At 42.7% G+C, this 21,618-nt stretch overlaps 1 protein-coding gene across 1 annotated transcript in view; it reads right to left on the reverse strand.

The window, feature by feature from the left end:
- LOC124799128 overlaps positions 1-21,618 on the reverse strand; it is a 739,238-nt gene that overhangs the window by 156,477 nt on the left and 561,143 nt on the right. The gene's annotated exons all lie outside the window — the stretch shown is intronic.

A 21,618-nucleotide genomic window follows, 5' to 3' on the forward strand; every position in this document is an offset into this window, starting at 1 on the left:
GCAATACTCAAGTATAAGTCGAACGAGTGTTTTGTAAGCCACCTCCTTCGTTGGTAGACTACATTTTCTAAGGACTCTCCCAATGAATCTCAACCTGGTACCCGCCTTACCAGCAATTAATTTTATATGATCATTCCACTTCAAATCGTTCCGTACGCATACTCCCAGATATTTTACAGAAGTAACTGCTACCAGTGTTTGTTCCGCTACCATATAATCGTACAATAAAGGATCCTTCTTTCTATGTATTCGCAATACATTACGTTTGTCTATGTTAAGGGTCAGTTGCCACTCATTGCACTTAGTGCCTATCCGCTGCAGATGTTCCTGCATTTCGCTGCAATTTTCTAATGCTGCAACTTCACTGTATACTACAGCATCATCCGCGAAAAGTCGCCTGGAACTTCCGACACTATCTACTAGGTCATTTATATATATTGCGAAAAGCAATGGTCCCATAACACTCCCCTGTGGCACGCCAGAGGTTACTTTAACGTCTGTAGACGACGCTCCATTGAGAACAACATGCTGTGTTCTGTTTGCTAAAAACTCTTCAATCCAGCCAAACAGCTGGTCTGATATTCCGTAGGCTCTTACTTTATCAGGCGACAGTGCGGAACTGTATCAAACGCCTTTTGGAAGTCGAGGAAAATGGCATCTACCTGGGATCCTGTATCTAATATTTTCTGGGTCTCATGAACAAATAAAGCGAGTTGGGTCTCACACGATCGCTGTTTCCGGAATCCATGTTGATTCCTACAGAGTAGGTTCTGGGTTTTCTGAAATGACATGATACGCGAGCAAAAAACATGTTCTAAAATTCTACAACAGATCGACGTCAGAGATATAGGCCTATAGTTTTGCGCATCTGCTCGACGACCCTTCTTGAAAACTGGGACTACCTGTGCTCTTTTCCAGTCATTTGGAACCTTCCGTTCCTCTAGAGACTTGCGGTACACGGCTGTTAGAAGAGGGGCAAGTTCTTTATTTCCCGTAATAAATGTAAAAATGGAACAAAGATTTAAAAATTTTGACTCACCCAGTTTCAAGATATACGAAATCAAAACATTAAAATGAACAGACAAATAAAAGAAACCTTAATTCACCCACCATTCGCTGCTCTTCTCTAAAAGTGATGACTAGCTGAATGATAAAAAAAAATCACCAGTACTGTCCAGCTGATTCTAATGTCTTAATTTCTGCTAAATAAACGTCGTGGGACTAGGGCCTCCCGTCGGATGGACCGTTCGCCGGATGCAAGTCTTTCAATTTGACGCTACTTCGGCGACTTGCGCGTCGATTGAGATTAGATTAGATTAGATTTACCTTCATTCCAATTGATCCGTACTGAGGAGGTCCTCCAGGATGTAAAACATGTCAGAAAAACAACAATACATGACAAATATTTACGGCTGAAACAAATAAGCTTATGTACCTTCCACAGGTCCCAAGTGGAATGATCGATATTTTTTTTAATGAACACTATATGAAAGAATCATTTTATAAACACTATTGAACTGAATTTAAAATAAAAAAGTTTTATTTATTTATAAGGTAATAAACATGTAATAGAACGACTATAATACTTATTTACAATAAACACATTACTGCACTGAAATGGTGCAGAAGTTAGATTGTACTTACACACACACACACACACACACACACTTATTTACAATGAACACATTACTGCGTTGAAATTGTGCCAGTTGGATCTACTGAGAAACTCGTCAATGGAGTAGAAAGAGTTGGCCACCAATAAATCCTTTAGGCTTCGCTTAAACTGAATTTCATTGGTTGTTAAGCTTTTTACGGTTGCTCGCAAGTTATTGAAAATGTCTGTTCCTGAATAATGCACACCTTTTGTACAAATCTAAGAGACTTTAAACCCTTGTGAAGATTTTTCTTATATCTAATATTGATTCCATGAATTGAGCTGTTGTTTTGGAAAAGTGATATATTTTTAATGACAAATTTTATTAAGGAATAAATATATTGAGAAGCAGCAGTTAGTATCCCTACTTCCCTAAACAGGCTACTGCAGGATGTTCTTGAGTTCACACCACATATAACTGTTACTGTACGTTTTTGTGCCCGGCAAACTTTAGCTTGGCTTGATGAATTACCCCAAAAAATAATCCAATATGACATTATGGAGTGAAAGTAAGCATAGTATGTCAGCTTTTTCATTTTTATATTCCCTATATCTGACACAATTAGCATTGCAAATAGAGATTTGTTAAGACGCTTCAGCAGTTCTGTGGCGTGCTCCTCCCAGTTGAATTTATTATCAAGCTGTAATACCAAGAATTTAACACTGGCCACTTCTTCTGTGATGATGATGATGATTAGGACAACACAACACACAGTCCCTGAGCGGAGTATGGAAATAAACTGCTGAATGAGAAGCTAGAAGTCAAAAACGCCAAGCCTGTAAAATGTTTTCGGCTGTTAGTTGCTTGCATCAGTAAAACGTGAAGAAATACTTGCATAGTTCCTGCGCCAGCCGGGAATCGAACTCGGGCCCATAGGATAGACATTCTGTCTCTCAGCTAGCTGAGGCGGACTTAATTTCTGCTAAAAATCATTTTATAATCGGGTATCAAACCACTGTTTGCCATTACGAGTAGTCGGTACTAAACGGTGAAAACTGAGGTTGAAGAACTCTGTTTTTCGTGTTAATTCGTCCGTTTTCAAGAGCTACAAGCAAACAAAAGTACACAGGCAGTAGGTCAACTATTTTCTATTTTTATTATATACTGTAAATGAAATGTAAAATTTTAGTTTATTACTGTTACCATAATTTTCTTTTCTTCTTAAAAGTGACAGACAAATCTTTAGTCTTTTACAGCAAATGAAGCATTGTGTTTCACTGCTACTTCACTTCGTAAAAATATCCAGACTAGGGTTGGTGCCAGTCTGCAATACAGCGGATTTCCAGCGACGATAGTGAGAAACCGCCGTATACAGGGTGTTTCACAATTCATGTTACACACTTCTAGAGCCTGTTCAAATGGCTCTGAGCACTATGGGACTTAACTTCTAAGGTCATCAGTCCCCTAGAACTTAGTACTACTTAAACCTAACAAACCTAAGGACATCACACACATCCATGCCCAAGGCAGGATTCGAACCTGCGACCGTAGCGGTCACGCGGTAGAGAGCCTGTAGAGGGGGTTTAGTAGATGAAATATTACATAGAAACCCATGTCCGGAAATGCCAACCAACGACGTTACAGAGCGTCGCAGTTATAGATGTCGGCTCCTGTGAATGTGTGTGTGTACACGGTGATTCCGTGTTCATGTTAGAAATTCTCAATGATGGAGACGGATAAATGTATCAATTTGAGATAACGGCCCCTGGTTCGGAAACGAACGAGTGGAAAGCTACAACCGAAAATCATTCTGAAACCTCTGACAATGCAGTACATGCACTGGTACTGTTGTTGCTAAGAATGTAGGCTAAGCAACATTTAGAGGTGGTAGTATGGAGGAAGACAAGAGGAAGTGTAAACATGGGCTCCAAAATGTATATCTTAAGAGCTATCAGCATTGTCGAATACATTCATTCGTTTGCGTGTCCGATCACCGTTTCCAAAAAATAGCAGCTGAGGTACCTATGTCATTTCCTTCGTAAGCGTCTTGTATTGTGCACGGTTTGTCCAGGAGGGGGCATACAAGGAGGTGGCTTGGAACTTCTTCAGCTCCGCAGTCGCAAAAGGTGTCTGCGCTCGCTGGAAGCATTCCCCATTTCCTCAGGGTGGTCTTGCATCAGGGGACGCCCACTCTTAGGCGGTTGAGGGACTTCCGTTCAGGGTATTGTTTGCGCCAGGAGCTAGTTCCTTTGGTGATACGTCTACGGGCAGTGAGCCCTTCCATGTTGCAAGACGAATTGCCTCTGGTGCTCTCTCCAGTGGCGCAGTTCTAGCAAGGAAACTCTTGCAGGATTTAAGGCGGAATCTTGTCGTCTGATGGCCATACAGAGGATGTGGGCAGTCATTCTCCTGCTTTGTACTCTCATTGTCTGCGGTAGTGACCCAGCGGATGATGGTTGGGGCTATTCCAACAATCGGATACAATTTCTGCACTGGTGTTGGCTTCAAGCATCCCGAGATAATCCTTGCAGTGTCGTTGACCGGAATATCGACTTGTATAGCATGAACTGAAGCGATCCACACAGGAGCAGCATACTCTACGGCTGATATACAAAGTGCAAAGCGCAGAAGTCCTTAAGAGGTGCGGGTTGTCTCCCCAGCTGCTGCCAATCACCTTCTTTAGTGACCCATTGCGAGCAATGACTTTCTGTTTCACGTCTAGACATCGCTGCCTGTACGTTCGAGTCCTGTCCATTGCGACATCTAGGTAGACTGGTGTTAGGCAATGTTTCAGGTGCTGTCCTCGCCATGTGTTGTCCACCTTTTGCTGCGCTTCCCTGTTTCGCAAGTGGAAGGAGTTCATTTGAGTTTTACTGGGATTTGGATTCAGGTGGTTGGCATCATAGTATTTAGAGAGTTCATCCACTGCTAGAAACAGTTTTCCCTCTACTTCCTTAAAGTTTGGCTCCTGAGCAGCTACTGCTGTGTCATCGGCGTAAATGAAGAGCCTGGTACTTGCTGGTACTGGCTGATCATTTGTGTAGATATTGTAGAGCGCTGGAGCAAGCACGCTGCGTTAGGGGAGACGGTTCTTCTGCGTTCGCCATCTACTCCTCTTACTCTGTAATGGAATCTTCTGTTCTGGAGATTGTTCAATGGTGGAGATCTGTTTCACTCTAGTGAAGATGAACTGATGCTCATAGGTCCTCAGGTGTGCGTGTCAGAGTCCATCTTTACTAGCTATTCTTTATTGTCTTGGTCCATACAACCACCTCTGAACTAAAATACCGGTACTGGCTTTAACCGGTGTGTTTTCCCATCCCTAGCACATCACGTACACACTCGCTGCTGCAGACGGCTGAACACACACTAGGTTGGGTTGCTCGCATTTGGTCTTCAGTCTCGATCAAAAAAGTGGTTCAAATGGCTCTGAGCACTATGGGACTTAACTTCTGAGGTCATCAGTCCCCTAGAACTTAGAAGTACTTAAACCTAACTAACCTAAGGACATCACACACATCCATGCCCGAGGCAGGGTTCCAACCTGCGACGGTAGCGATCGCGTGGTTCCAGACTGTAGCGCCTAGAACCGCTCGGCCACTCCGGCCGGCCAGTCTCGATCGCCACCGGAAAGTTGGTCTGATGCAGTTCACAATCCTGTTGTTTGCCACCTATCCTTCATTTCAGTACACATATCGCATACTACATCATCAATGCTCTCCCTTTCATAATCAGCATTCTTCCTTCTCATCACCTCTTTCATAAAAATTTTCACTAGAGACACCGGTGTTAATAAGTGTCCAACCATTACCTCTCTTCGATTCATTATCTAACTTATTAGGGATTTTAGGGCACTGACAAATTTCACGCATTTTTCATTGCTTGCTAGATCGATTCAGCTGATCTTCAACAGCGTCCTGTAACTGATGAACGACATTTTACAAAACAACATCAGCGTTTACCAATGGTATCGGAGACACACGTCGTTGCCAGTCAGCCGCTGCAGCTGCAGCAGTGAGGCACCAGAATACTTGGATTCAATACTATCTCGTGGTTTTAAGTCACCACCGGAACCGTACTCTACCTTAGAACCAACTAGCCATGCATTCCCCAATTTATTCTTACCCAGTACAAGTCCTTCCCGTGTAATACACTCAAATAATACACTCAAAACAAAAAAAGAGACACACGACGAAGGAATTATCTCACAGCTGTCTGAGGCGTCTCCACGCATGTCTTCCGTCTGGAATCTCATTGACTGGAACAGAGACGTCTTCAGTGATGGGTCCCGTTTCGAACTGAGCCGCTATGACCAGACAGCAGTAGGATACAAACCTGTCTGCCGAGTGCCATACGACCCCCACAACCAGGAAAAGACGTTCTGAGGTGCCATTTCAAATGGTTCAGATGGCTCTGAGCACTATGGGACTCAACATCTGAGCTCATCAGTCCCCTAGACTTAGAACTAATTAAACCTAACTAACTGAGGACATCACACACATCCACGCCCGAGGCAGGATTCGAACCTGCTACCGTAACAGCAGCGCGGTTCCGGACTGAATCGCCTAGAACCACTCGGTCATAGCGGCCGGCGGTGCCATTTCATTTCACTCCAGGACCCCTTTGGCTGTCATCCGCGGTACGCCGATGATATTCCAGTACGACCCATTTCGTCGTCCTTCATGGCAAGCATTGTTGGGATCATATGTGAGGAAAATATTGCCCGCCCGCACAGAGCGAGACTTTCTACTGCTGGTCTCCGCGCTTGCTAAACACTGCCGTCGCAGTAAGACTGCCGGATCTCCCACCAGTTGAGAACGTCTGCAGCATGCAGCATTATGGGCAGAGGCGTCCAACCAGGTCGGGAGTTTGACGATCTAACAAACAAATTGGACAGAATTCGGCACGATATTCCTGAGGAGGACATCCAGAAAGTCTATGAATCAGTGCGAAGTCGAATAACTGCTTGCTTAAGGGCCAGAGGAGGATCAGTGAGTTACTGACTTGCTTAATTTGTGAAACTTTTTCTCTTGAACAAATCAAACAGTTTTCCTGAAATTGTGATCATTTGTTTGTCTGCACATTTGTCCGTACATGTACATCATAGCTACCGATTTCCGTCACATTCAGATAATCCTTTCATTGTGCAGCGTTTTTTGTCTTAGAGTGGATTTCTTTTAAAATCTCTCATCACATTTGTTTCATATGTCTTACGTTATTCAGAGGCCATCAATACATACCATTCAGAGCAGGATCTCAAGTTAGATCGAGGCAGTGGCTTGTGGACAGCGACATTCATGAAATGGACTGGCCACCTCAGATTTCCGACCCCATCCGATTACATCTTTGGGGTTAGTTAGAACGTTAAGCGTCTAACATCACTACGTTGTCTGGTTTCGATCCTCGAGGAAGAATGGACTATTCCTCCACAGACATTCAGACACCTCGCTGACAGTGTCTCCAGCAGAGTTCAATCCGTCATAAAGGCGAGAGGTGGACAGCCACATCCCATACTTATTCCCACAAGTAGTTTCCCTGTTAATTTTGATCAGATAATGGATTTACAGTTTCTGGTATTTATGGGGCAAAACTGGGAGAGACTTTACCATATAAAAACAAAATTCGACGCTTTAAGTCAGTTGGTCGGGATCGCCAATAAACAAAGTGTTATGACCCTCCCATGCAATGGATACTGCAGTTAGTTGAAAGCTAAAGCGAAAAGCTAGAAATTTTAAACACCAGACATCGGGGATAAGATCAGGGAAACCTTACGTAAGTTAAACTTCCTGGCAGATTAAAATTGTATGCCGGACAGAGACTCAAACTCGGAACCTTTGCCTTTCGTGGGCAAGTGCTCTAACAACTGAGCTACCCAAGCACGACTCACACCCCGTCCTCACAGCTTTACTTCTGCCAGTATCTCGTCTCCTACCTCCCAAATTTTACAGAAGCTCTCCTGCTCTACCAAGCACTTGCCCGCGAAAGGCAAACGTCCCTAGTTCGAGTCTCGGTCCGGCACACGGTTTTAATCTGCCAGGAAGTTTCATATCAGCGCACACTCCGCTGCAGAGTGAAAATCTCATTCTGGCTTGCGGAAGTCAGCTGCGGGAACTGTACTGCGATTGTGTAAGCTCAGCGATTGGATAAAGTAGTGTGAATACTCGAAAGACAGTTTTATCCACAAAAGAAACGGAAAATCGAATAAATATAGAATGATAGTATGATTTTCGAAATATCTGCATTCGAGAAGCAATTTTAGCTATACGATTGGTAACAGAGCGAATTTTGGAAAATCAGTTAAATGTAAATAGTACTGATACATGTGAAGAAGGCTTTTGATGATGCAGAATGGATTAAAAAGTTTTTTACTTTTATTCTTAGGCAGTATGGAATCAGTTACAATGATACGAGCGTAATTTATTCTCTCTATAGGAAGCAGTCCGGAATGATCAGCACTGATGGAATAACAGAAGAAGTAAAAAATCTGGAAAGATGTCAGGAAGGTGCGAGTCGATCACTGTCACTACTGTTGACGGTTAATTTGTATGCTGAAGAGAGAGCGAAGAAAGTAACAAACTGTCCCAACGTCGGACTTACTTACCATGGGCATGAAATCAACGTGGTACACTTCGCTATGAAAGAGACAGAAATATGATCTGGAACTGAGTGCCATGCTTAATGAAATGAAACTTGTCATATCTCGTGGCTACAATGTACACCGAGCAGTCAAAACACCTTAGTCTTTGATAGCAGCGACAAAGATTCGTGGCATGGAAGCAGTGAGGGAGTTGTCACCACAGCTGCACACTCAAGTCACCTAATTCCCACGTTGAATCACATCTCAGATGTTCCAGTGATTCCAATGGCTCTGAGCACTATGGGACTTAACATCTGAGGTCATCAGTCCCCTAGAACTACTTAAACCTAACGAACCTAAGGACATCACGTAAATCCATGCCCGAGGCAGGATCCGAACCTGCGACCGTAGCGAGCGGTCGCGCGGTTCCAGACTGAAGCGCCTAGAACCGCTCGGCCACATCGGCCGGCCATCTCAGATGTGTTCGATTAGGTTCATATCTACCGAATTGGGGAATCAGCACATCAACTGGAACTCAACACTGTGTTCCTCGAACCACGCCATCACACTCGTGGTATTATGACATGGCGCGTTATCTTGCTGAAATATGTCACTGCCGCCGGGAAACATGGTTGTCACGAAGGGATGTACGTGGTCTGCAACCAGTGTATGATACTGTCAACTAGGGTACGACGACTGGAGAACCTACGCAAGAAGAAAGGTCAACAACTTTGCTCACTCACTTTTCTGCTACGCTGTTGTGATACCGGTATAGTTCCCAAGTTTTTAAAAGTGAGGAGAATGTTTCGTTCGGCACAAGCTAACCGTATTTATTCTCGTATGGAACTGGCATTACTACGTGAGCGGATACATCAGACACGACGAGGACTGGCGGTATGTGATAGTCAACTGCTAAATCTTCATTTACTTATTAGCAATACTACGCAGTTTTGTCATTGGAACAAAGTGGACAGTTTAACATTTAGATCTATGGAGATTAGTGCAGAAGTGTCTTCCAATAGGCAGAAGGAGAAGTTTGATCGTCTACAAGAGGGTCGACAGGAAACACCGATTCCAAACAATACCCAAACGGTTATTAATTTATCGGAAAAATAATTGTCTAAGGAAGAACTTTCTGTTCTGTCTAAAGGAGGGAATTTTGAAATCACTCCATCCAAGGTTCCTATGGAGGACATTATTGCTAATATAGAGGCAGGAATTCGTCAGTTACCACCATATTCTGCTGACGAAATTAGGATGGAAACCTCCAGGATATTACGTAAAGCTAAGCCACCCAGCAGCAATGTGTCTCAAGGGGAAAGGAAGGCATTGCGGGAGATCAATGCAGACAAGAATGTTATTATAGTTGCCGCTGACAAGGGAAATGTTACTGTTTTAATGAATACTAAGGATTATCACAAGAAGATCAGTGATCTCCTGGAACCCAGCACATACAAGAAGTTGAAAAAGGATACCACAACGAATGTGCTGAATGCCACCAATCGCCTGATAAAACAGTCTTCCATTCCTACAGAAGTTAAAAGGTATCTTTGTAAAACGGAGGCTTATCCTCCGAGATTATATGTATTAGCAAAGATACATAAGCCTGATGTTCCTTTGAGACCGATAGTCAGCGCAATTGGAGCTCCTACCGAAGAACTAGCCAGACACCTTGCCTCTTTGTTACAACCTTACATAGGCCAAACTGAGAGTCATATTAAAAACTCTCTACATTTCATTGAGAAATTGAGGGAAATTACTGTCGGTCCTAATGACATCCTTGTCAGTTTTGATATAGTGTCTTTGTTCACTATGGTTCCAGTTGATGAAGCTCTCTCTCATATAGCCGATATGTTCCCTACTGATATAGTGGCCTTGTTCCAACACTGTCTATCCTCGACCTATTTTCAGTACAATGGTGAATTTTATGAACAGATTGATGGGGTAGTCATGGGAAGCCCCCTAAGCCCCGCAATTGGGAATTTATTCATGGAATATTTTGAACATCAAGCACTGCAGTCGGCCAAAAAAAGCCCCTCCAAGTGGTATCGGTATGTGGATGATACCTTTGTAATATGGAATCATGAGGAAGAAGGAAGAAGACTTGAATGATTTCCTGGTGCACTTAAATAGCATCAACCCAAAGATCAAATTTACTATGGAGAAAGAGAAGAATGGACAACTTAACTTTTTGGATGTATCAGTTATCAAACGGGCGGATGGGACCTTAGGCCATAAGGTCTACAGGAAAGGTACACATACTGATCGCTACCTCCATAAGAACTCAAACCACCACCCTAGGCAAAAGAGGGGGGTCATAATAACACTAGTGGATAGGGCCAATAATATTTGTGAATCAGGCTACTTACGAGAAGAACTAAATCGTTTACGAATGGCTTTTGCGAAAAATGGTTATACGAAAAACGAGATTAACCGAGCACTTCACCCAAGTAGAAAAATGCCTAAAAATAGGAGACAGCAACAATCATCAGCTGGAAAAGTATTTCTTCCGTTCATCCATAACATCACGGATCGCATTGGGAAAGTACTAGCCAAGTTTCAGGTGGAGACTATTTTCAGACCTACTAAGAAAATTAGTGAATGCCTAAGATCAACAAAAGATGCTCGTCACCCCCTAGCCACCCCAGGGGTATATAAAATTCCGTGTAGTTGTGGCAGGGTTTACATAGGAACTACAAAAAGAAGCATCAATACGCGGTTGACGGAGCACGAAAGAAACTGTCGCTTGGGAAATATCGACAAATCGACAGTAGCGGAACATGTTTTTAAGGATTGAGATCACGAAATAAAATTTGGTGAGACAAGCGTGCTAGCGAGGACGTCGCATTATTATACACGTATGTATAGAGAGGCAATTGAAATCCACAAACATCAATACAATTTTAATTGTAAAGAAGAAGGATTAAAATTGGACAAGATATGGCGGTCGACGTTGCATCAATCACGTGACAATCGATTGCCTGCAATCGAGACAACAGACGATAGCCAGAGATAGCTACACATCGACGCCACGTGACGTGCGGTGGCGCCCTCTACGATCTCCGCGTAAGCGGAGGCCCCAGCTCCTAGCAGCCAGTCGTCGACTCACCTCGGAAGATGTTCTCCGTAGTTGAGAACGAAACGTCAGGGAGAAGAAGTTCTACAGATCGTCCACGGCAACTTAGCCCGGAAGTGTTTACTGATGAGTGTATGATACTGTTTGGCCATCATAGTGCCTTGCACGAGCTCCACTGGAACCATGGATGCCCACTGACTGAAACAACTGGGAAGGTGAAACTTCTTAATTTACTTTTGGAACTGCTGAGTGAAATTGACGTACAAGTGAACCTGATTAAACTGCTGAGTGAAACTGAACGGACTGTCACTTTGCTTGTCTTTGTCATTTCATACCTGACCTACAGAATTATTCCTGACAAATACAACACCAACGCGTATACTCCGTATAACTAGGCGAAAATCCCCATTAATGTACGAATACAAAATAAATACCCAGTCTTTGGAAGCGGTAACATCCGTCAAGTATCTGGGTGTGACTATTAGAAATGATCTCAAGTGGAATGATCAGATTACACAAGTAATGGGCAAGGCGAACTCTAGATTGCGGTTTATTGGTAGAATCCTGAAGCGATGCAGACCTTCAACAAAAGAAATTGCTTGCAATACGTTAGTTCATCCAGTCTTGGAGTATTGTTCGTCTGTATGGGACCCTTACCAGTTGGATCTCATTCAAGAGATTGAAAAGGTCCAAAGAAGAGCGGCAAGATTCGTGACTGGTTCATTTAGTCATGGCGAGAGCGTTACAGAACTCATAGAAAGTTTGAAGTGGGATACACTTTCAGATAGAAGACGCGCTAGACAGAAGAGGCTGCTCACTAAATTCCGAAATCCGATCATCGCCGAGGATGAAGAGCATATATTATTACCAACAACTTTCAAATCGATCAGTGATCACCATTCACAGATAAGGGAAATAATAGCTCGTACTGTGGCGTTCAGACAGTCGCGCGAATTCTGCCCTCCGCCGCACACTGCTTGGTGGCCAGCGGAGTACATACGTAGTTGTAGATGTAGAACGCAATCTGACTGCTCAAATAATTAACACAAAAGAATGGCCCTGAATTAGTAGAAATCCTAACAATAAGTTAGACATTTCATAAGTCACTTACCTCACAAAAAAGCTTCATTACACAAACTACAGCGATACAGCAAGCACTAATACAGCCAGCTAAATATAAGAGTCTAACTACTGTAGGCTCTAACTACTAATAGGCATGTGGTTAGCAAAGGAAAGAGTTTGTTGCAGAGTAAACAATGTTTTAGCAAATTTTACCTTAATAATCTGACATACAGTTCAAAAAATTATATAATCATTAAGAATCTTACATTTCCATGACGAACACACGACCTGACCGTCCGTTGGGGACAACACTTTAAACCTCTATCCTCCACAACTGCTAACTATCAACTTTCAACCTCCATCACTGCTAACTGTACACTACCAACTGCCTGTCCCACCAGCCACACAGATTCTCTTACAGAGGGCGCACAGCGCTGTCAGAGAAGAAAAGAAATGGTTGTCTGAAGGACTGAACAGCATATATGAAAGTCAAAACGGCCTACGGCCTTCAGTGAAATTAAAAGCAACAGTGGTAACACTAAGAGTGCAACGGAAATTCCACTGTTAAATGCAGAGGAGAGGGCGGATAGCTGTAAAGAGCACATTGAAGACCTCCATGAAGGAGACGATTTGTCTGATCTGAAAGAAGAAGAAACAGGTGTGGATTTAGAACAGATAGGTGATCAAGTATTAGAATCAGGATTTAAACGCGCTTTGGAGGACTTAAGATCAAACAAGGCACAAGGGATATATATCCTTCCATCAGAATTTCTGAAGTCATTGGGGGAAATGACAACAAAACGACTATTCAAGTTGGTAGTAGAATGTATGAGTCTGGCGACATACCATCTGACTTTCGGAAAAATGTCATCCACACAATACCTAAGACTACAAGAGCTGACAAGTGCGAGAATTATCGCACAGTAAGGTTAACAGCACATTCATCCAAGTTGCTGACAAAAATAACAGACCTGGACAACAGAAATCTACTAGTACCAAACATAGACCTTAATTTGAGAAAGGAATTCCTGAGAATGTACGTTTGGAGCATAGCATTCTATGGTAGTGAAACACAGACTGTGAGGAAACCGGAAGACAAGAGAAGAGAAGCATTTGAAACGTGGTGCTGTAGACGAATGTTGAAAATCAGGTGGCCTGATAAAGTGAGGAATGAGGAGGTTCTGCGCAGAAACGCAGAGGGAAGGAATATGGGGAAAACACTGACAGGGAGAAGGGACAAGATGATAGGACATCTGCTAAGACATCAGGGAATGACTATCATGATATTAAAAAGAGTTGTAGAGGGTAAAAACTGTAGAGGAAGACAGAGGTTGGTATACATGGAGCACATAATTGAGGACGTAGGTTGCAAGTGCTACTTCGGGAGGAAGTGGTTGGCACAGGAGGGCAATTCGTGGCGTTCCACATCAATGCAATCAGAACACTGGTGACTCAAGAAAAAAAAAAAAAAAATTGGAGGGCGCAGGGTCAGCACACTGTTCTCCCGGCTATTTTCGGCTTTCTTTACCTTGGTTCCTTGGTTCCGCTACTTCTTACTCAAATAGCTTCTGAACTGACATTACGAGTGCACCCTATTACAGTCCTTCCATATTCCTGGCAGTACCGGGGATCGAATGCAGGTCCTGCGCATAGCAACGGGACATGCTGACTACTGAGCTACTGAGGTGGACGATCTCTTCAGAGGTGGGCCAGTTCTGTTGTTTCAGAAGCAGAACTGGTAAAGAAGGAGGAGGTAACGAATACACAGCAGCAAGGCTTACACGAGGGAAAAGGACTTTCTACAGAAACAATCAGCTGCCAACCTCCACAAATGTAAAGTTTGGGATTAAGAATAAATGACTAATGTCTACAATAGGGCCATGTGAGCGTGCAAAATGTAGATAATGAACGACGAACCAATTAGAAACCTTTAAAATGTGTGACAGAAGACTGTTGGATAACCGAGAATGCATGATAGTTAGCAGAGAGAGTGACTGGATATGCCGCAAGGAATGAGTCTTTGCTTGGAACGGTGGATGAAGGAATGGTGGAAGGTTGGGAGTGATAAAGGAGGTCGTTAACGTAGGATGCAGCACTTAAGTAGAAATGGATGCATGGCAAGCAACGGGAGTGGAGAACTGTGTTCATTCCATCGCATATCTGATGATGGAAACAACAACAGTATGCACACCCATGGAAGTACATTTAATTCCCGATTCGTGTTTCCTAAATTATTTCTAACGTATTCTAGTTGTTGTTTGTTCTTCCTTTGTACTGCATCATTTCAGAAAGTGCTCTCATTACTCAGTGTTAACATGATAGTTGTGTTGATCTCCCATCATGTCGCTTCTCACAGACTTACAGCTAAAGAAAATTGCCAATGCATGTTTCGCTGGTACATTTGCGACCTAGCCACAGGTCTACAATGTGTATCCAGAACATTTGTATGTTCTCTCATCACGAAGCACCGAGTTCATACGAAACATCACACCATAAACGTAGTAACTGAAGAAAAACTGAATCTACTGTTAGAGAATTTTTACTTATGACAACATGAGCAGTGGCACGAAAGTGGCAGCAATAATAATAGTCAGATAATAATAACTACATAACCAAAATTTTCATAGTAGAGTTACAATTTTTAAATTAAAACAAGTGAATCTAGGAAAGAGGAAGAAATGACATTAGGAACAAAAACATCGACTACCGATGTTGTGAGACGAGTCTACTTTTACAACATAACCTACCGCTGGATAGCTTATGCCAGTATGTCATAGCGTCGTTTACAATTGACTGGTCATAGCGCGGCTGCAGGGAATTCTACGATCACGATGAAAAGAAAGATTGATGACCTCCATGAAACATTTTAAGACAACAACAATGTTTCAATGGCGCTGATAATGTTCGTAGACGAAGACAGCATTCTCTGACATGATAATGTACCTATTCACACTCAATAAATATCTAAGTGTAATCAAATAATAAGACGTGAGCTTTACAAACACCATCGGCAGGAGGAGAAGCCACGTTGCGGATTTAGTCTGTTTCGGCTCCTCTCTGGTCCATACGTCTCTTCAAGGGGAATCTCTGCCTCAGAGCCATTTTGAGCCAAGTGATTTCCTACCGATTGTTTGTTATTGATCTTCCGATAGCAGTGGAGCCGCTAGGCCAAGTCGGATCGTGTTAAGAGTGGACCATATTCCAAATGGCCAAGCCGCATATAATTTAAGTCACTCTTGTTAAATGGTAGTTACAGCTTTATTTATTGCCCATTATTGTGGCTTGTATGGACGGGCGACGCCTTAATCTCAAGGTGATCCTTCTGTGTATGTATAGGTTGTAGATTTATTTTGATTGTTCATCTGCGTCTCGTGTGTTAGCTGGAGGAGATCGTGTAATTGTTCATTTTGTGTATCCACTGTCCCCCGAAACACAGCCCAGCATATAATTAGCAATGCCTCTACTGATACAGATGGATGTCTCGCTACTAAAGAGTTCAAGTTACCCATAAACTGCGCTAATGATAGCAAATTAAGGAACTACGTAGTTAGGCTTGCCGGCCGTTTAGTCTGTCGCTACTAAGCCGAATTTCTATTTTGATTTTGCTTCTGTTACCGTCCGACAGTCCCATCTTACGGATGGAATTTGGTACTATTTCAGGATATGGATAACGTTACTAACTTTTTTTGGTTGCACATAACTGAGTACCTTTTGTGTAAGGAATTATCTCACTAAAGATGTGTACCTTTAATTTTCATTATTTGAAAAGGACTTGCTAGCCCTATACTAGTACATGTATTTGCTCTTGTATTTTGGTGGACTACCCACTCTGAATAAGATTTGCCTTTCAATTTAGTTGTTTAGTGCTAGACAAAATTATATTTTCTGTGTACTCACACCTGTATGGAGGCACCCAAGGTAATTCGGCTTCGAGCGCCGAGCGGCAAGGTTCTTGTTTATTTCACTTCCCGCAGCATCGCTTGTGTGAAGTTTTCCCCGTCAGTGTTGTTCTGTCTGCCGAGTGAGTGGCTGCGCATCCGCTCCGCTTTACTGTCTGTTTGTGCTTGTATAAATGCAGCTGCGTCGGTCGCTCCGCTATGGCTACCACGTGTATACCACGAAAAGGTACTGTGAGCTTTACTTTCGATAAAACAACGCGACACGTGCAGCCTGTGTCTCTAGAAATCCATGATTGGCTTGTCTATACAATTCATGTGAACTCAGATCAGGTCCACACCGCTTGTTTTGACGCTGACGAGTACATGTTTTACGTGAAATTTATGGATCGCCTTCGCGTTGAAACATTACTGTCGCGGCAGGGTTCTCAAGTCCCGTTCAACCGTCGCGATAATACCGTTAGTATGGTGCCACTAGCAGCTGCTGAAATTGACTATACCGATGTTAGTGTTCAACCTACCGCCATAAGTTGATGACAACTTTATAAAGGACGTCCGTCGTTAACATTGGTCTAATCAACACAGATTACAGTGTTGTAATGAAATTCGTTTCGTTGAAATGCATGTCAAACGCAATGTTCCATCACATTTACAAGTGTGTGGTTACCGCGTGCGTTTCATGTATACTAGTCAAGAGGGGACCTGCTTCGTATATAACGAAACCGGACACATTCGGTCTAATTGCCCACGGAGGGTTTTTGTATTAGCGCAGCGTGGCAAATTGAAAGCTGCTGATCTTGTTCCTTCCACTCCCAACGTCGGACTTGCTTCTGCTTCGGATCATAATGAACAAAAGGTCAGTTCTGATAATAATCGCGTAAATGAATTTCCGCCTTTACCTGCGCTGCAGGTTCAGAGTCCTATTGTCCCCAGTATATAACGTGTAACCGTGACAAACAAGCGGCGTCGCACTAAGGCTGGTGAGGGTGTGGAGTTGGCTGTGCCTTCCGCCACAGCCTGACCGTACGGGGGAGTGTAAGAAATTTAAGAAAAAGGGTTGCGATGACGGGGATTCTGGTCCCCCAATGTCTGATTCAATTGTAGGTCACGCAGCGGACCTTGACTCTCAGCTGTCTACCTAATTCTGCTCGATACATTCCGTACATCCCTGTATAGCTGTGCTCAATGATCCAAACCTACAAGTTCTTTTCCTTAAGAGGATATTGTACGTGAAATTTGGCATTTTCTGTTTTCTACTCCTTTATGTACTTTGGGCTTTCCTGAACATTTTGGTATATAATACATTAAAATCAGACAATTGTGAAACCTTCAAATAATATTTTAAATATTGACGTGTGACTGTACGCGACTACAGTTGAGCAGTCATATCTTGGGAACTACGCAGTCTAGAAGGCTGTGGATTGCATTGTTTTGTGTAGGACATATCAAGAAAAGGATGAGAACACGTCTGCGTAACCTAAAAACCAAGCTGGGTAACAGAAAACTGTCTGATGGGAAGACAATAAAATGTGCTGGAAGACTAACGGACCAATTAATTGATGAATTACAGGAATATTATGGGAAAGCCATTAGAGATAACTGTGAAAATTTAGAGAAGATGAAAAGAGCTGTGTGGAGCACTTTCTTTCATCGAATATCAACCAATGAAAAGCCATGTCATACTTTGTGTCCACTTCCACCAAACATTTGGCGTAGATATAGGCAAGCTGAATTTTCTGGCACCCTGCATGAATTTATACATAAAAATTCTCTTCCTTCGGCAGTAATGGAGGCAATCAAACCTATGTACAGAGATTTGGCAAATCCTGAGCTATTGAAGAAGTGTTTACATGGGAAGACCCAGAACGTGAATGAGTCCTTCAATAATGTTGTGTGGTGCCATGTGCCTAAAAACGTATTTGTTGGTCCTATGACTCTAAAGTTAGCAGTTTCTGATGCTGTAATAACTTTTAGTGGAGGAACTATGAAAGACTTAAGGTTCTCGAGAAGTTAGCGGTAAGATTTGGACAGAAGACAGCTAAAGGGCTGCAGGAACTGGATGAGCTTCGTGTACGTGATGCAGAGTTAGCTGCTCAGCAAGTTACAAAAGAACCAAGAAAGAAAAGAAGGAGGCAAGCACTGGGCTGTTGTGACACTGAAGAAGGCACAGACTACGGACCAGGGAAATTCTAGTGCATAAAAGACGCGGAAATGTAAGTCTGTATGACAAGTTGTAATAAAAAAGTTTTAAACCTCAATATATCTGAACCACATTTTTTGCAATAAATGACCCGTTTTCTGAAAAAGTACCTTCTTTGTCTCTACCTTCAGTCATTTATTTCAAAAAATATGCCGGGTGATCAAAAAGTCGGTATAAATTTGAAAACTGAATAAATCACGGAATAATGTAGATAGAAAGGTACAATTTGAAACACATGCTTGGAATGACATGGGGTTTTATTGGAACCAAAAAAATTCAAAAGTTCAAAAAATGTCCGACAGATAGCGCTTCATCTAATTAGAATAGCAATAATTAGCATAACAAAGTAAGACAAAGCAAAGATGATGTTCTTTACAGGAAATGCTCAATACGTCCACCATCATTCCTCAACAATAGCTGTAGTCGAGGAATAATGCTGTGAACAGCACTGTAAAGAATGTTCGGAGTTATGGTGAGGCATTGGCGTCGGATGTTGTCTTTCAGCATCCCTAGAGATGTCGGTCGATCACGATACACTTGCGACTTCAGGTAACCCCAAAGCCAATAATCGCATGGACTGAGGTCTGGGGACCTGGGAGGCCAAGCATGACGATAGTGGCGGCTGTGCACACGATCATCACCAAACGACGCAAGAGATCTTTCACGCATCTAGCCATCCTGCATAAACATCGTACGTTCCAGCAGGTGTTTATCAGCCAGGCTGGGGATGATGCGATTCTGTAACATAGCGGCGTACCTCTCATCCGTCACGGTAGCAATTACAAAACCAGAATCACGCATTTCCCCGAAGAAAAAAGTCCGATAACGGTAGATGTGGTAAATTCAACTCATACCGTGACTTTCTCGTCTAGCAGTGGAGTTTCCACGACAGTTCTAGGATTTTCGGTAGCCGAAATTCTACAGTTGTGGACGTTGACAGACCCTCGGAGCGTGAAATGAGCTTCGTCGGTCCACAACACGTTACTCAACCAATCGTCATCTTCCGCCATCTTTTAAAACGCCCACACCGCAAATGCCCTCCGCTTCACTAAATCGCCAGGTAACAGTTCATGGTGCCGATGGATTTTGTACTGATAGCATCTGAGGGTACGCCTAAGTGCCAACCAAACAGTAGTGTATGGAATGCCTGTGCGACGTCTAAACAACCCGCGGCTTCGAAATCATTCTCGCCACAGCTGCATTTGTCAACGGACCTTTACCCGTTCGAATCCCCTTCCTATGGGACAGGATGGTAACGCTGAACTAGCACATTCCCCATTCTGATAATACAGCTTCACTAAAAGCGCCTTTTCAGGTAACGTCAACATGCTGCGACTGCTGGCGCATCTGATTCTCTCTCTCATTACAGCTCCTTTTATACGTGATTGTCATGCGCAGTCACTGACGTTTTGCTGTCCAGCGCCATCTGTCGGACATTTTGTGGACTTAGCTTTTTTTTCGGTTAAAATAAAACCTCATGTCATTCCAAGCATGTGTGTCAATTTTTACCTCTCTATCTACATTATTCCGTGGTTTATTAAATTTTCAATTTTATACTGACTTTTTGATCACCCGGTATATTTTTTGAAATAAATAACTGAAGGTAGAGACAAAGAAATTTTCACAACATGCGAAGTGTGAGATTCAACTGAAATGGAAGTAGAATACTTAAAATATCCTGAGTTGTTTTGTTTTTATGTTCGTTTAATTACAGAATTCTGTGAAAAAATTCAGTGTTTGAAAAATAAAGATAACATGCGCCATAATAAAATTTTAGTAATAATTGTAATCCAGTGTATCTAGAAAGGTGCATTCAATAAGTATGGAAAATCGTGAGTTGGTGTCATCAATACTTTCCAAGACAATGGGTCACTAAATTCACTACTTGGTAACTGACGACATAAGGCTCCAGTAATAATTCTAATCCAGTGTATCTAGAAAGGTGCATTCAATAAGTATGGAAAATCGTAAGTTGGTATCACCAATACTTTCCAAGACAATGGGTCACTAAATTCACTGGTGCATACAATAAGTATGGACTGGTGCATACAATAAGTATGGAAAATCGTAAGTTGGTATCACAAATACTTTCCAAGTCAATGGGTCACTAAATTCACTACTTGATAACTGACGACATATGGCTTCCGTGCATCAGTTCAGTCATAGGATACTTATATCACACACCGTCGTGTAATGTCCCAACCTAATGTAAATTATTGTAATATTCTGGCTGCGAGTACCAGCGATGAAGCGCTATCGTAATTGAGACGACAACGCTCTTTGCTGGAAAAAAAATCTATGATTTTTGTAATTGCTGGAGATAAGGAATATCGATGTTTTCTTGAGGTTACATAAGTTTGCATATAGAAGTAATTTTGAAGTGCAAAGGAGATACAACTTGTAATCGCAATTGTCAAGAATAAACAAATTTTGTTTGTGGAAGAAGAAGGGAAATAACCGTGCACGCACTTTTATTCGATGTTGGATCCCCGAATCTTCATAAAAACTATTAGTGTGTTAAGCAATAACGTGCATAGCGATTTCTTCGCGAGTTAACAATACTGGGAGTATCTGCTACTATCACGGTCCGAACGATGTGCAGTTTTTCGCCGTCAGCTTGTGTGTTCAAGACGTTCCCTAAGCGATCAGTTAGTTAGTCAGAAGATATCGTACTGCCACTGTTGTTCAACCTTCTCATACTGAAAGTGGTTCCATAGAAATCTTACGGCGAGTGAGAGTATTGTAGCTGCCAGAGAGACGGAGTCTTCATCGCGAGTTGTAGCAGTTATCTCCGACTTTGCCTGGCATTATCTGAGAACCGGAGAGACTGAAACCTCCGACTGCCAACTCATCCTGTACCTAACTCGTTCTCTCCTTACAGCAGCCACGAAGCAAATACACTCCTGGAAATTGAAATAAGAACACCGTGAATTCATTGTCCCAGGAAGGGGAAACTTTATTGACACATTCCTGGGGTCAGATACATCACATGATCACACTGACAGAACCACAGGCACATAGACACAGGCAACAGAGCATGCACAATGTCGGCACTAGTACAGTATATATCCACCTTTCGCAGCAGTGCAGGCTGCTATTCTCCCATGGAGACGATCGTAGAGATGCTGGATGTAGTCCTGTGGAACGGCTTGCCATGCCATTTCCACCTGGCGCCTCAGTTGGACCAGCGTTCGTGCTGGACGTGCAGACCG

This window comes from Schistocerca piceifrons, chromosome 5 (assembly GCF_021461385.2).
Source record: "Schistocerca piceifrons isolate TAMUIC-IGC-003096 chromosome 5, iqSchPice1.1, whole genome shotgun sequence".
In the NCBI taxonomy this organism is placed as follows: Eukaryota; Metazoa; Arthropoda; class Insecta; order Orthoptera; family Acrididae; genus Schistocerca; species Schistocerca piceifrons.